Below are 13,429 nucleotides of genomic sequence, written 5' to 3' on the forward strand. Positions count from 1 at the left end.
AACAGATTCAGAAGCTGAATCGCGTACGCTGTGGGTGATTGTACCTTTATCAAAGGCTCACATAAGCAACTGATAAGGAGCCTGAATGAAAATAACAAAGAGGGTCTTTTTATCAAAATTAAAAGTAAAAATTAACTGTGGAAAACAATTTAAAACAAATAAAAAGTCCAAATATAGTAGTACGGCGTATTGATGTATAGCTTGTTTGTTTGTTTGTTTGTTGGGGTTTGACGTCCGAGCAGCAATATTTCAGCTATATTCAGACGGTGAACATGAAATTGATGAGAAAATGATCATGAAATGATGAAATGAAAAGGGGATGGGACAAAAGGACAATGGGGTCGACAAATTTTAATTGCAACTGGAAATAGGGAGAGGTGGGTAGGGTCGGGCAATTTAGCCTCCTGTGGTGGAGCCCTATGGTTCCTACTCCGGGAGAATACCACAGTAGGGTTCTTCAACGTGCGAGGAACGTGGCATCTTTCCCAACACGATGCACCACTATGGTTTGCGGTCAGGTTTTCCGTATTATAGCCTGACAACTCCAGCATGTAACACGCCAGGGGTACCCCATTGCGCCACCTGAGGCACACATCCCAGTTGCTCTGTGGGCAGAACGCCCTAGCCCCCGGCTAGTGTTTTGAGCACTATTTAGTCGCCTTTTACGACAAGCTTAGTGCTGCTGCAGGCCTATTCTTTTAACACCCGGACCTGCACAGGGCTTGATGTATAGCATGTAGTGCTGTACCAACCTTAGACCAAGACCTAAAAATGAATTATTTTTTTCTGGAGAAGTTGTTTGTAATTTCTTCATCCAAAAGCTTTCCCGAGATACTCTTTTACATTTTGACCAGTGTTTATTATGTTCTATGATCATAACAACAATGTTATGGAGATCCTCCTTGGTGTGTCCGGCGGATATGAGATGGCGACTTAGAGGGAGCTCTGGTTTGCATTTGTAGTCACTGCTATGACCATTCATACGCCTGTTGAAAGGTTGTTCTGTTTCGCCAACGTACTGCATACCACATCGACACTGGAGAAGGTATATGGTATTTTCGGTTTAGCAAGTCACGTCGCAAAAAATGGCAAATTCCTTTCCCGTGCAGTAGCTTTTAAACGTTTTGGTGTGCAGCATCTGGGTACAGGTCTTACATCTTTTATCTCCACATGAAGAAGGATATTAGATATCCGAAATATTCATTTTAAATATTACCATCTTTTGGTGATGTTAAACATATTTAGACGTTTATTTAGTTTATTGATATGTTTCGCATCGATTTGAACGATCCATCACCCCGTAAGAGTGATTGTTGACTATTATTTAGACGATGATATATGTAAAATATAGCCTAGCTATCCGAGTGGTCTAGGGCGCTGGACTTTGTGCAGGCGGTGTTGCCATAGATGTCACAGCGGTACGAGTTCGAGTCCCGCGGAGGGAACGACAAAAATTTGCTTCGCAAATTTGACAGTTCTAACATCGTTGGGAATTTTTCAGACCCTTCTATATACATATATAGCTTTCGCTGGCCGGGTCATTCCTTCTCGAAGGATTAATCTAAGACTGTAACTTAGTACACGATGTATGGTAGTACGGGACAGTTCATTTAGATGTTATTATGTAGGATAGAGGATCAAATTAATGATGCATGTCACAACAAATCAATATTATACAAACGTTTCAGAATGTGACGACTCTATTCGCTACACTTCTCCATCGGATCAAATTGATACAGGGAACATATGTTAACGTATAGAAAGGTCTGAAAAATTCCCAACGATGTTAGAACTGTCAAATTTGCGATGCAAATCTTTGATCGTTCCCTTCGCGGGACTCGAATTCGTACCGCTGTGACATCTATGGCAACACCACCTGCACGAAGTCCAGCACCCTAGACCACTCGATCACGTTTCAAGAGGTGTAATGGAATTTTTTTGTAGCTGAAAAAGTATTTGTTTATTGTTAAAAAAATATTCAGTTAAATCCATTGATTTCACTCATTTATTTGATGAAAAACATTGCAAAAAGTCAGTCCGTTTATTACGTTTTTGACAGGTAATTGTGGGAGAAAGATTCTCTTGATTTCACTATTTAGATAATCAATAAATTATTGAGATTTTGAAAATAATTATGCCACTTATTTATATTAGTTCTGTTGATTAATGTTACATGTTACCAGTTGTATATAAATTTGTTTTGTAAAAAATATCCCATTTTAATTTCCAAGTGTGGTGTTTCGAGAACATTTCTATTTAATTGAAGAAAAATATTTAGGTCACATCTGTATCATATCTCGAATTCACACGTTACCAACTGTATATCATTATTCTAACTGGCTGACTTTACAGCCTTTGAATGACCAAAACATAATTAATTTTGTGATGATCAGTTTCTGTATGGAAACACAGAAAGAATCTTAAATTGCTGAAATAATCATAGTGATCAAACATTTCTATAAAAGCATTCTTTTCTTTTTGTACCACCAAACCTCTTTCAAAACTTTTAACGTCTATACTCACAACTGTCAAGGAGGGTCTGCAGTCCTACCACAACACTTGTTACTCCCGTAGTGGTATTAATTCAATGTGGGTCCTAAAAGATTACGAAAGATCTTTTGGAGACAATCAGTTCAAGACTATCATCTGAATATAATAGCATTAAAACCTATGATTTTTCAACACTGTATACTTCTATTCCCCATACTCAGTTAAAATCCCGACTTAAAAACATTATACATCGTTGTTTTTTCCAAAAAAAGATGGTACAGTGTGGTGGACGTGTTTTTCAACAAACAGTCGGCATTCCAATGGAGACAAATTGTGCACCTTTACTTGCTGACATATTCTTTTACTCTTATGAGGCTGATTTTAGACCTGATCTGATCAGAAAGAAAGAATATCGCTTGGCTAGATCCTTCAATCTCAGAGCTTGCCGAAACTACGCAGACTTTTTGAACTCTAACAAATAGGCTTCTGGAAAAGGGTTATGTTGCAACAAGATTGAAGTCATCACTACAGAAGTTTTATGGTCGTCATCATGAACTCGTGGATCGTTATGGTGTATCCATCAGCACCATGGAAACTGATTTATTCAATGGGTCATAGTTTTCCTTTCCTCGTTTGTCTACCCCGGACTTGACTTTATGAGCAACTCGGCGGGTGTTTCTAGAAAAGCAGAGGACGCTTACCCTACCCAATGCACCTGGTCCATGCTCCCAGTTTTTAGTGGAGTCCGAGTTGCTCATTTACTTTTGTTACTTTGTATGTATGATTTTAGTTACTTTATGTTCTTTGTTGTGTATGTCTGTTTTCCATGTCTGGTCTTTGTCCCTGGATTACATTCTTTTGATTACCGCTATAACCTTGGTTCTCTTGATTACTCCTGTATTCATAAATATCATTTTACATCGGAGAGTTACTACTTAAGTATCCCAAGATTGTTAGTACTAATGGAAGGGGATAAAAGCCCAGTTAAATGCGGCAATAATCATCCCATTAAGAGAAAACTTGAGGTCTCCATAGTCTATCATTAAACCACATATTTATTCAGCCAAATCTACAGTAAAGGCAACAGCACAGATTATTGTTCCTGCATTCACTTCCATATGGTGAGCAATACCGGTCTCTGCAAAATGATTGGCATCCGTTTATGTTGAACCCGCAATCAATTGTAGGAAAGCAGGTAAATTGCGCATCTGCAAAATTCATGCCTGAAAAACGACAAAAGTGGATGTTTTAATCAAACTACAGCTTGCTAATTATTTTGAAAAAGGCATAAACTGTATCGACACTCATCCAATCAAATAATCAATGACAAACAGTATGATCTTTCAAATTTTGACCAAATGTAAACAAAAATCATTCATTGGTACATGTATAATATTCGTCCAAAAGATCTACATTTTTGATTTATTTAAAAAAAAAATAGTTGTATATCTTATGTCATTGGAGACTAAAAGTGCATAGTTTATAGCGAAGGAAATAGTATTTTGATTTCACTTCAGATATGAATACACGCGGTCAAAAACTTTGAAGTAGATTATTATGTACTTCTCACTTATGTTTTTTTTTCCTTTCGGTATAATGTCAATATATATGTCAATATATTTTATTTCATTCGTACAAACCTGAAATTGTGATTACAAGGGCCCAAATAGAAAATATTGTGCACTTCATTTTGTCAGAATGGTTTTTTTCTGCAAAAAAAGAAGAATAACATTGTGAAAATAAGTAAATCTAAGAATTTGAAAAGTGAATGCTTGTCCATGAAATAATTCATATTTCGATAAAAAAAAAAAGACAATTAACAAGAAAATGATCATGCAGTGTTAACTTGTCCCTTTTTACCTAAGCGATATGCACGAAGAAACCTTATTCCATGGATATAAGTAAAATATTTCATTCTAGGCACCATCACTACTGCACACCATTAAAAGATTCTACGCTCATTTCTAAATGTCAAATGTCATATACTTTAACATATGTCAAATTAAAAAAAAACACACAATTAAATATCCACTGTATGGAATAAAAGTTCGTGATCTAAAGAGTAATCAAGGGAACCAAGGTTATAGGGGTAATCAAAAGAATGTAATTCAGGATCAAATACCAGACATGGAAAATAGACATAAACAACAAAGAACATAAAGTAACTAAAACCATACATACAAAGTAACACAAGCAAATAAGCAACTCGGACTCCACTAAAACTGGGAGCATGGACCAGGTGCACCTGTAGGGTAAGCGTCCTCTGCTTTTCTAGAAATACCCACCGAGTTGCTCATAAAAATTGAAGTCTGGAGTAGACGAAAGAGGAAAGGAAAAATATTACACGTTTAACAAATTTAAACTGCTGCAAATATTGTTTTTGAGAATGACCTGGTTGTAAATTTTCAGATTAAGTCTAAATGCCTATCGTGTCTCAAGGAATTATATTTTCGTCACCACATTAGTATTTAAGAAATATTGAACAAAATGAAATGAAATTAACATACATAAATACGTAGTATCGGTTATTACGTTTACTGATAAACAATCGGTGCTATATTTCGAACAGAAAGTAAAATTGTGATTAGATGTTGTATCCAAAGATAAAATCAATTTAGTTGAGTTCAAAATTCTTAATTTTGGAAAAAATGATATGGTCCAATAAGATAAAAAGACATGTATCAGCATTTACAACCTGACAGTATAACGTAAACGACGGTTTGTTCTTCTTACATGATCACTGAAAACTACTTAATATTTATATATTGTTTTATAACTGTTGGAATAATAACAACACGAATTATTTTTTTAATGGATTTATTAAGAAAGTTTTTATTGGCTTATTGTAGAAACGCATCGGCTTGTTTTTTGTTTTTGTTTTGTTTTTATTTTTCTCAAAAATGTTTCGTTCCAGCATTTCATTGATACAACGCCTATACATATCGCGTTAAAAACTTTCCGGAAATGAATGTCTGCTGATAAAAGAGTTTAACATTTCATAAACAAGAATATTGGGTAAACATGAAACTTTGAATCAGACTAAGTAAATAATCAAGAGTGTAATCTCTGACAAGACAAGAATGCAGTCTGACATGACACCGTTTTCTGTTGTGTTTTGCACAAAAATTCCTGTTCTCACATTCCGTCAAAATATTACAGATTTGATCGAAACTCAGAATTTGCATTTTATAAAACTAAATCAACATAATCTAAGGTTTATATGAAGTAGGGTAACGTTTGCGCGTTGAACGAAAAGAAGGGGATTAAAACTGATTGGAACACAAATCGTGTCTGCTAAGTATAGAAGCAAACAAGGTCTTACATTTCAAGAGAAAGAAATAAAAAAAGACGCACGATTCCTTATTGCTTTACATCTAACGAAACATTTTCTGATTTATACAGGATTTGAGTGTGGTTGTGCAAAACATTTTTGTGTTATTTTGTTTTTGGTTCTGCCGTATGGTTTGTTTTGCTCTTTGGGTGTTGTACTTGAGATGTTCTGAGAGTTGTCATTTGCATTTTCGGTATTCTTTTAATATTTATTAAATAAATACAAAAATATAAGCTATATCTTAGACCGATAATACAGTGAACACTTGTATCACCATAGGTTGAGTTTACATCGAAAGAAAACAACTTTATGTTACAACGAGGACACTTCAGTGAAAAAAGATTTATACTTTTGCATAGCAAAAAATCGAAAAAAAAAACGCGGTATAAAAAGTATAATTTAGTTAAGACGTAATGAACACCAAAACATAGGATCTTTTCTAAAATTATTATTTATTTCATGACAAAAATCTAGGTCTAGTGTGAAAGAACAGATTAATACTTTGTTCATATGATTTATTCTGTCAGTTTATTATATCAAACATCAAAAGTATAGTTTTCTATGAGAAAATCAGCCTGAGGAGACATTTTTATGAGTTTATATTTTAATAATGTTAGTGTCCTTTTCTTAGAATTTTGTATGATAGTAGCCTTTAATATACATGTGAATTGAATTAATAAATAATAATAAAGTGCTTACCTTGAAAACCTGTCAAAATGAATAACATGAAGAAAAGTGGTGTGTATTTATACCAATCGGTTAAAAGAAACAGGATTTTCAGTGAAATAAATTCTGAACGTACGAGCAGGATTTGCATTAATAACTGGTACATGAACAATAAATCATTGATATTTAAGACCATAAGATATATATTCACATTAAATTAGTTGTTTTATTATACAATATTCGTACCCAATGATTTGTACATGATCAGATTTCAGGTATGCCGATTGATTGTTTTCATCGTTGTGTGTCTAAAATACTCTTCAAATTTTTCTATATTTTTGAAGATCATGTAAGGATAATTTTAATTAGTTATCTTAATAAACATTTACAAAACAATCGCATTTAGTTCATAGGTACAAGGCTCTGGATATGATTTCAGCAGACTTGACTAGAATGACTGATGTCTTGCAAGAAAACTGTTAAACCTTCCGATGTGTATTTCCGGGATTTTAGTAGATTTCTTACTAGTCGTGTTTTGTTTGTAATAATTGTATTTTTTGTTTTCTTTTGTTCATTCTTCATATAGTGACTATGATATTCTCAAAGGATTTCCTCTCGTTTGTACATTCAGTATTACTACTTTCATTATACATGGATATATTAGTACGCCATAAAAGAAGAATGTAACCGGACATTGGATTACAGCGAACATAAAAGGTTATTTCAATTGTTTTTAACAATATTATTTGTATTCAAGGAATAGGTCATTTAGACCAGATTTCGGCCCAAAGTAAACGTTATTTTAGAAATGGAAATCCAGACTTTCATATGTGGAAAAGTATAATTCAAATGACATTAAAAACACTAATAAAAGGTTATAAATTAAATTTCCGAAAATATTGTAGTCTAAAAATCGGTATTTTAACTAAGAGAGTACTGATTTTAAATAACAATATGTCTTTCTAACAGAATTTTATGAATAACATTTCTGATATTTTATAGACTTTGTTCATTTCTGTGATCAAATGGACCATGCAGCACTATTAGAAAATCCTTAAACGTAATGATATCAGTTTTTTGTTTGCTGTTGGGGTTTAACGTCCGAGCAGCAATATTTCAGCTATATTCAGACAATGAACATGAAATGGATGATAACATGAACATGGAATGAAAAAAAAAAAGATGGGTCACAAGGATAATAGGGTCGACAAATTTTGATTGCCACTGGAAAAAGGGGGGATGGGTAAGGTCGGGCAATTTAGCCTCCTGTGGCGGAGCACAAAGGTTCCTACTCCTATCGAATACCACAGCAGGGTTCTTTAACGTGCGAGGAACGTGGCATCTTTCCCAACACGGTGCACCACTATGGTTTGCGGTCAGGTTTTCCGTATTATAGCCTGACAACCCCAGCATGTAAAACGTCAGGGGTACCCCATTCCACCACCTGGGGCACACATCCCAGTTGCTCTGTGGGCAGAGCGCCTAGCCCTTGGCTAGGTTTCTGAGCACTATTTAGTCGCCTTTTACGACAAGCTTAGCGCTGCTGCAGGCCTATTCTTTTAACACCCGGACCTGCACGGGGCTAATGATATTAGAAAGGCACACCCTGAATGAAGGTACAAATTCCGAAATAACGATTAGAAAGGGGAATCAGTTATCAATTACTAGGGACACAGACTTACCAAAAACAAAAACAATAAAAAAAACCAAAATAAAGCACACCTGAATAAAAGAGTAATCAAAGAAACAAAGATTTTAGTGCACAATCAAAATAATGGACCAGACATGGAAAACAGACAAACGCAAGGACCATAAAGTAACTTAAATAATACATACAAAGTAAAAAATCTTATTATTTTTTTTTCTTTCAAATTTAGTTACTTAAATGCTAACAATATAAACAATACAACAAAACCAACAACAACTTGAGGCTCTAACGAACCTGAATTGTTCATTTTGCTTTCATGTCAACTATCACTGGAATATGTCTTGTAGTGTCAGAGAAGATTTTTGGAAAAGTAAAAACATCAAAAATGGTATTAAAAACACCCAACTGGAGTCTCTAAAGAGCCTGAATCGCTCATATGGTTTGCTTAGCAACATTCTGTTCTTTTTGTGAAAGCGGCCATGTTTTTTTATTAATATTCCTTCACTCCTGAAGAACCATAGTCTCTGAGTTATGTTTGAACGAAATAACATTAAAAATAGCCAAAACACCTCGTAGAAGGAGAATGACTTCAACATGACTTTATAGGTCCGTATGAAATTTGATCACAGAAAGTTCTCATCATGCTAAACACGTTTACTCCGGCAAATTGTTCCTAAACGGAACGGTTTTGGAGATATTTGCAAAAAAATAAAACAACAACAACAACAACAAAAACCCAAAAAAACTCCAAAAATGACTCCTAAGTTCTGCTTTTAGTAACGGTGGTCATATTTTTTGAAGAATCAAAAATGCATACATCAGTTATATGCAGAATATTCTTAGGAACATTAATTTCCAAATTTAGTTCATATTGGTTAATTAACGTCAGGGGAGAGGTTTTTTAAAAGTATTATTAGAAAATATTATTTTTCAATTGTTATTGAAAATTATTTAAAAGAAAGTCGAAAAAGGGTGAAAACCCCAACATGGCTAAGCATTTTTACACGACAAATTGACCATAGATAGATCAGTAAATGCTGATCAATTTTAACCCAAGAAAGAATTTGGCTGAAAGTGATATAAGAAATCCTTTTGTTTGATCTTTAAGTTCTAATTTTAGTAAGAACCGCAATAATTTTCGACGGATCAAAATTCCCCACAACAGTTCTCTGCAAAATACACTAAGAATCATTCATACCGCGCTTGGTTTTAATTGATCTAGTAATGTCAGAGGAGAAGAGGTTTGACATATTGTTAACGACGACAACAATGATAGATGTCACTAGTTTACATTGCCCTTTGATCAAAGTGGGCTAAAAAGGTCAGAAACTGCAACAAGGGTCAACGTTTTTACACGAAATGTTGACCTCAGATAGATCTCATCTCGCAAAATACTTTTAATAAATTGGCTAACCTTTACAGATTTTACGATATAAGCAAAACGCTGCTGTCTGAACCATGTCTTATTTTTGTTTTCTCTCGGATAGAATCGTGTGCAGTGCAGGATATCCTTAAAACAATCATTATAAACTGACGTTTTATTTTGTCCTGTAAATTCTCAGAAGAGTTTTTGAAAAAAGAAATGACGACGTCGACGACGACAGACATCGAGTGATGGTGATACAAGCAATAAAACACTGAAACACTACATAACTAAAACACAGAAAATCGGTTTGACGAGCGCCATATGTTTTTTATTTGTAAATCACTGAGATGATTAACGATACGACAAAAGTCATGTTTGAACGATAGGGAAAAACCAAACGACTGTTCGCACAAATTGATTTTTACAATTGAGATATATTTATTCTTGAACTGTTTCGACATTAAAAAAGGTTTAATTGTTTTGCATTGGTCTTATGGCAAGTGAGAAATTAATTATTCGTACAGTAGGTCAGATTACAAGACATATTTATCCAAACAGCATCAGCTATACCACCTTTGCTATCTTCCATATATTTGCCATCCAGCTTTGCTAGCATATAAAATGTCGGCATATAATTTTCTGTAGTTCAGTGCGTAGTGGTATTAATTCAAATGTGGATCCTGAAGAATTCGACATATCGTTTGGAGACAACCAGTTCAAGACTATTATCTGAATATAATACATTAAAACCTATGATTTTTTCAACACTGTATACTTCTATTCCCCACACTCATTTAAAATCCCGACATCGTTGATGAAAAAAGATGGTACACCTAAATACAAATATATATTTCTTGGTAGAGATTCCTCATACTTTGTAAAAAATAATTCCAAATCATCTTCCAAATATACAGAGGAAGATGTTTACAAAATGCTGGAATGTTTAATCGACAACATATTTGTCCAGTGTGGTGGAAGTGTTTTTCTACAAATGGTCGGCATTCCAATGGGAACGAATTGTGCTCCATTTCTTGCTGACCTATTCCTTCACTCTTATGAGGCTGACTTTATAGCTGATCTGATCTAGATCCTTCAATCTCAGTTTCCGCTATATAGATGACGTATTATCTTTAAACAATCCTATTTTCGGGGATTTGATACATCGCATCTACCCAAAAGAACTTGAGATAAAGGATACTACAGACACTGTGAAGTCAGCCTCATATCTTGACCTACACTTACAAATCGATGGTAAAGGAAAACTACTGACCAAACTTTACGACAAACGTGATGACTTTTCATTCAGAATTGTCAACTTTCCTTTCTTCTGTGGCAACATCCCTTCGGCTTCTGCGTATGGAGTGTTCATATCACAACTCATACGTTATGCCAGAGCTTGCCGAAACGACGCAGACTTTTTGTATCGCGCTAGAACTCTAACAAATAGGTTCTGGAAAGGGTTATGTTGCTACAAGATTGAAGTAATCACTACAGAAGTTTTATGGTTGTCATCGTGAAATCGTGGATCGTTATGGTGTATCCATCAGCACCATGAAAACTGATTTATTCAACGGGTCATAGTTTTCCTTTCCTCGTTTGTCTACCCCGGACTTGATTTGTTATGAGCAACTCGGCGATCAGATCCTGAAATTTGTCATAAGTATACTAAAAGACTTATTCTGGATTTCTTTGCAGCTTAATATTTCTTAAATGTGCATTAAATGGTTGTTCGGTTGACTAACGTATAAAGTGAAAATAAATTGGTGATTTTTGAAATTGGACACTACATGTGCAGCTGGATTAACAGTTCACACGAAATGAACTTTCATGATATCGCATCTTACATAATAAAAAATCAGCATATTTTGTTGCTAAGGACTTCTTCAAACTGATTAAAGCAGCATATTAAAACACGTTATCATTTATTACACATTTTACTATAACATACCTAAAAAGCATTAGTTTCTATGGTAAAAATGATATCATGTTCTAAATATATGGTGCATGACATCTGCAATAAGGTTCCACTATACAGATAGGTCACTGCAGAAAACTTTTGTAAATTTTTTGACAATTTGTATAAAGAATTATATTGAGAAACAAGAGAACTCAACAATTTTTTCCTGTAAAAATTATATATATATTTTTTATAATCTTACATTATGAAGAACCAAAAAAAAGGTGGAGTTTGTTTTTCAATTTTGTCATGAAAATCTGTAACCATGGTAACATAACAACTAAAAAAAAAGACAATAAAAAGTGTACCATTTTTCTGCTCATTAGTTCATGATTTTAATTCTTAAGTTTGTGCGAAATTTTGCTTTCTTGAAAAACAGCCGTTTGGTGCGGGCAAGAGGAAGAGAACCCAATCCAGCGAGGACCTGAATCATTCCTGATAGCTTAAAGCATTAGGTACCTTCAGAAATGAAACTATTAAGGCTCTTAAACTGGTATCGCTTGCTAGTGATAATTCCTATTGAAGTTTTGTGAAACACGAAAGAGTTTTGAATGAATTTATTACATTCTCTGTTGTTTTATTACGTGCTGCAGCTGCACTGAATGTATACGGCAAACTTTTCTAAGAGGTTTAAGGTTCATAACAAAGTATGAAAGATCCATACTTTAAATCAATAACCAAGGGATGAGGGTACATAAGACGCTGTTGCACCTACTATAAGAAATACAATTAAATAAACTCAAAATTGTTCCATTTTTAAAATTAAAAAAAAATTGTTTCATCTTTGATTTTATAAAAATCAAAGGAGAAAATTTATTTTCATTTATAAATGAAATAAACAAAGTTTAAGTCATATTAAATGAGTGTATGTTGAATAAAGTTAAAAACAATTACACCTTAGTGTTATGTTTTACGCTGTCAGCTAGACGTATAGAGTGGAAAAACTTCGTCATAGAGGCATACACGTATGATGGATTAATTTTCTCGTCAGTTAATTGTTAGTCTGTTGTGTGTGTGTGCGTTTTTTCTAAGTTAATATGTAAGATGAAAGGACTTCCGATAACATAATAATTTACCATATCATACATATAATGGTAATATTTTATGGCTATGCATTCTAGAATCGGCCAGAAAAATGTTAGCGCTTAAATCTGCGCATGAATTAAGCATCGAAGCTTCAAATTAAGGAGGCATATATATATAAATGTATCTTCAGTACCCGTGTAATAATTCGTTGGGTAGTTTCGAATTGTTGCAGTCGCGCACTTAGCCCTGTAAAGGCATTCGTACCTTTACTTCTACATTTTATAAAACTTTAGGCAATAAATCATTTTTGTCTCCCGTTCCGTAAAATAGCGTTTTATTTGAATCAAACTTGTATGAAATTCGGTGATCGTCGCGCCTCCAAGTATGTTCGGCTGAAAATATAATCAACAGAGATGAGGCAGATGAGATATAAAAATAATATGTTACCGTTTTCTCGTCAATTACATGGTAACACTGCATGAGTGACTATTTATATCTTAAGAACTAGTTAAAACTCACTAATATTTTTCATGCTTAACTACAGACAGACAGACAGACAAATCCTCAGATGTGTTAAATGTTTTCTAAGTACAATAGCTGAAACATAATAAGCACGTACATGTACAAAATTAATCATTGTTAAAAAACTTACATTGCTTTTAGTTAAATTAACAATTCCTACAACATTTGCGAATTTTTAAAATATATACATGAGAAAAGTAGAAGTGGAACTTTTTCATTAGAATTTATGATTACGAATTGTACTACATTAATTCCGGAAAGTTTGAAATAAATGCATCCATGTAGGTATTATCTCTCCCGCTTTCTGCTGCTTTCGGCTGGAGCCTCCCGACATTTCATCATAAATTGCGTAATCGCCAACGGTCTGGTCGGTCTTCCGGTGGGAGCTTATAACCTGCAACTTTCGAAATTTTCGCTATTTAT

The 13,429-nt window shown here is 34.1% G+C and overlaps 1 long non-coding RNA gene across 3 annotated transcripts; it reads right to left on the reverse strand.

The window, feature by feature from the left end:
* Window positions 1-3,522: 3,522 nt before the first annotated feature.
* On the reverse strand, window positions 3,523-6,648 carry LOC148619077 (uncharacterized). 3 transcript variants are annotated; one of them, XR_015921529.1, is made up of 3 exons: window positions 6,521-6,648; window positions 4,131-4,199; window positions 3,523-3,713 (listed from the first exon to the last, which is right to left on the reverse strand). It is a non-coding gene; the product is annotated as an uncharacterized LOC148619077 (long non-coding RNA). The 3 variants fall into 3 exon arrangements; XR_015921530.1 differs by lacking the exon at window positions 6,521-6,648 and adding an exon at window positions 4,776-4,801; XR_015921531.1 differs by lacking the exon at window positions 6,521-6,648 and adding an exon at window positions 4,672-4,696.
* Window positions 6,649-13,429: the final 6,781 nt, after the last annotated feature.

This window comes from Perna viridis, chromosome 4 (genome assembly GCF_037379345.1).
Source record: "Perna viridis isolate PV_CMFRI_1.1 ecotype Kerala chromosome 4, ASM3737934v1, whole genome shotgun sequence".
Lineage (NCBI taxonomy): Eukaryota > Metazoa > Mollusca > Bivalvia > Mytilida > Mytilidae > Perna > Perna viridis.